The sequence below is a fragment of the Myripristis murdjan genome, chromosome 18 (genome assembly GCF_902150065.1).
Source record: "Myripristis murdjan chromosome 18, fMyrMur1.1, whole genome shotgun sequence".
NCBI classification, from domain to species: domain Eukaryota; kingdom Metazoa; phylum Chordata; class Actinopteri; order Holocentriformes; family Holocentridae; genus Myripristis; species Myripristis murdjan.
This window is the reverse complement of record NC_043997.1, coordinates 441910-445860: the sequence shown is the minus strand read 5'-3', so window position 1 is coordinate 445860 and position 3951 is coordinate 441910. Positions and strand designations below refer to the sequence as shown.

The 3951-nt window shown below is 43.8% G+C and overlaps 1 long non-coding RNA gene across 1 annotated transcript in view; it reads left to right on the top strand.

Moving 5' to 3' along the window:
- Positions 1-2048: 2048 nt before the first annotated feature.
- LOC115376743 (uncharacterized) overlaps positions 2049-3951 on the top strand; it is a 5743-nt gene continuing 3840 nt past the window's right edge. Inside the window, exon 1 of the long non-coding RNA XR_003929835.1 lies at positions 2049-2149. This is a non-coding gene — a long non-coding RNA (uncharacterized LOC115376743). The remainder of the gene's footprint in view (positions 2150-3951) is intronic.

Below are 3951 nucleotides of genomic sequence, written 5' to 3'. Positions count from 1 at the left end.
TCATTTCCTGCAAAGGATTAATAAAGTATCATTCATTCATTCATTCAATACGTCACGTTTTCCGCTGACGTCATGACGTGGCTCTGACTTGGCTCCGCTTGGCTCTTGGCCGGTGGAAAACTTTATGGATGGAGGGGTCTTGGCCCCCCCAACCCCCCTGGGATTTCCGCCTATGCTGTACACACCTGTAAACATGAACATACACTCCTCTGAACATGATTTCTCCCTCCTGCCTCAGGTGTGTCTGTGCTGCTGCTGTCTGGTCAGGTGGACTCGACAGGTGAGCTGGCTCAGGTGAAACAACAGTCACTCCTGATCTAATCCTGATAACAGATTCCTGTGATAATCTGTCCTCCTCTTCCTCTCCAGTCTCTCTGATTGTCCGTCCAGACAGACAGCAGTTCTTTGCTCAACAAGGGGGTTTCTCTCTGAGCTGTGAGGATGAGGAGAGTTCTTCAGGATGGAAGGTGAAGAGGAGGACAGGAGCTCAGCCTGAGGAGTGTGGTGTTGGAGGTGTTGGAGGCTTTGGGAGACTTGATGGTTCCTCCTGCACGGTGTCAGACATCTACCCATCAGACAGTGGAGATTACTGGTGTGAGAGTTCAGACGGAGCGAGAAGCTCTGAGAAGGTCCACATCACTGTAACTGGTACAGTATCTGACCTCCTGACCACTGTGTGTGTGTGTGTGTGTGTGTGTGTGTGTGTGTGTGTGTGTGCGCGCGTGCGTGCACGCGCTCAGTCAGTGTTCATGTTGTGTATTTGCATATGGTAAGCATGGAAACTCAGCAGCCATGTTGCTGTTGGCAGGCAGCAACACCAGAGACCTGCTTCTGTCATTCTGCACCAAAAAATGAGCCCAGTCCAGCCAGATTATACAGATTATACAGATTATATAAATTACACAGGTCATACAGGTTATTCAGATAATACAGATTACACAGATAATACAGATTATACAGGTCATACAAGTCATACAGATTATACACGTTATACAGATTATACAGGTCATACAGGTTATTCAGATTATACAGGTCATACAGATTATACAGGTTAGACAGATTATATAGGTCATAGAGATTATACAGATTATACATGTCATACAGGTCCTACAGGTTATTCAGATAATCCAGATTATACAGATGACACCGATTATACAGGTCATACAGATTATACAGGTTATAGGCTCCTATGTGCCTGCATCAGTTTCTCCATGCTGGAGGCGGTTCATCACCTCGGAGCCATGAAGATCCATCGTCTCCAAACAGCGGCGGTGCAGAACGTCTCCGTCACATCAAAAGAGGAGGCCGAGAGTCATTAAGGTATCCATGGTAACAGCAGCCGCCCTCATGCGCTTCTGTCACTTAGAGCTGACGCTGCCGTTGTGTGTCGCGTTGCGAGCGACGTAACACACACACTTTGAAATCCAGTTTGAGATCCAGAGCGTCCAGACTGAGACTCAGAGTTGCGTTTCAAACCTGTGGTGGTTTTTAGCGTTCCAGACTCTGTAAAGTCAGTCTGGATGGATATGAGCCGGCAGTCTGAACGAGGCCTACATGTCAGCATGTCTCTTTGTGTCTCCTTGTTCCTGTGTCGTCCAGGTGGTCAGGTGATCCTGGATATTCCTGCACTTCCTGTGATGGAGGGAAGTGATGTCACTCTGTTCTGTAGAACCAAGAATGGTTCCAGCGAACCAGCTGATTACTACAAAAACAAAACCTTCAGTGCAGCTGCACCTGGAACAGGTTTCACCATCAGTCCAGTCCAACAGTCTGATGAAGGTTTCTACAGGTGTCGTATTGATCTTGTTGGAGATTCAGCAGAGAGCTGGCTGTCTGTCAGAGGTCAGGACCCTCACTTTCACTTCCTGTTCATATCACATGACAGTTATTACATTACAGATGTTTTTAAAGATATGAATTAACCTGCTAACCATCTGCATCATTTTCCTGAAGGAGTTTGTCCTGGTTTGTTTTCCAGCTCGTCCTCTTCCTCCCCCCCTGCCTCCCACCTCAACCCCCTCCTCCAACCAAACAGCCCCCCTTTCCCCCTCCCCGGTCCCTCTCCCTGTAGTTTTAGGCGTGGTCCTGTCTGTGGTCCTGCTGGTCCTGCTGCTGATTGGAGGACTGCTGCTGTGGAGGAAACGAACAGGTGAGCTGATCTGGTCACAGCAGATCTATGCTGCCTCTTCTTCCTGGGATCAGTCTGAGTTTAGTTCACCAATAACCAAGAAAACTTACAGACTTTACAGACTTCAGTCTTCAGCTGTGGACAGATCTGCTCCTTCAAACAAAAATAACATAAAGTCCTTATTTATTTATGTATTTATTTGTCCTCCGCTGAGCCTGGAGGTCCCACAGAGATACAAGGTCTCCTCCTCCAGGGAGGCCCTTTTAGGACCAGCTCTTACCCAGAGTTTAACCTCTTCAGCTGCACGCCGACATGCTGTATTTGAGAGGCTGTAGGTGGCTCATTTTGAGGCTGGAGGGAAGGAGGACCTGAGGACTCCATCGATACCTCTGGTGTCACTAAGGTGGCTAAACCTCGCTCCAATGTTCAGCTACATTTTGACAAGGGAAAAACTGTCAAGTCTGTCAGGGTCCCTTGACCTCTGACCTCCAGCTGTGTGAATGAAAATGGGTTCTCTCCCCTTTGCAGACACGCCCACCTTCTGCTAATCCCATGCAGTTTGGGCCCCAAAGCCTGCAGTCCACATGTGTTCTTGTGGCCTGTTGTAAAATGGTGTGTGTGTGCAGACTGGGGCCTAAACAGTCTTGGAGCTGCATCAGTTGCTTTGACTGGAAAGCTGAGACTCTTGTGGATTCAATGAGCCACATTTGATTCCTGTGTGATGATGTTGGCCCCCATAGCAGCCATTTCACTGCAGGCAGAGACTTTTGTCAAACTGGACGTCGCTGGAGAAAATGACCTCAGTAACACACACCCTCTCTCATAGTTACTAATTATAAAGTGTCGTAGTGTTACATGTCCCTCTCTCTCTCTCTCACACACACACACATAGTGCTGCTGAACTTCCTCTGAAACTTCCTCTTTTTTCTGTAAACCTTCATCTATTTATTCATCCACATCCTGCAGCTCTGAGCTGGTTTCTGAGAAGTGACACAGACAGACAGACAGACAGACAGACAAGAAGAGAGACAGACACACAGATAGACAGACAGGCAGGTGGACAGACAGGTTAGGGCTAACCCTTTAAATCAGATATTAAGAGCCAACACTGTGAAGTTTGATGTTTGTGATGTTTGATGTTTGTGATGTTTAATATTTGTGATATTTAATGTTTGTGATGTTTAATATTTGTAATGTTTGATGTTTGTGATGTTTAATATTTGTAATGTCTGATGTTAGTGATGTTTAATGTTTGTGATGTTTAATATTTGTAATGTTTGATGTTAGTGATGTTTGTGATGTTTAATGTTTGTGATGTTTGTGATGTTTAATACTTGTAATGTTTGATGTTTGTGATGTTTAATATTTGTAATGTTTGATGTTAGTGATGTTTGTGATGTTTGTGATGTTTAGTGTTTGTGATGTTTGATGTTTGTGATGTTTAATATTTGTAATGTTTGATGTTTGTGATGTTTGTGATGTTTGTGATGTTTAGTGTTTGTGATGTTTGATGTTTGTGATGTTTAATATTTGTAATGTTTGATGTTAGTGATGTTTGTGATGTTTAATGTTTGTAATGTTTGTGATGTTTAATATTTGTAATGTTTAATGTTTGTGATGTTTGATGTTTGTGATATTTGATGTTTGTGATGTTTGTAATGTTCAATGTTTGTGATGTTTGATGTTTGTGATGTTTAATGTTTGTAATGTTTAATGTTTGTGATGTTTGATGTTTGTAATGTTTGTGATGTTTGATGTTAGTGATGTTTGTGATGTTTAATGTTTGTAATGTTTGTGATGTTTAATATTTGTAATGTTTAATG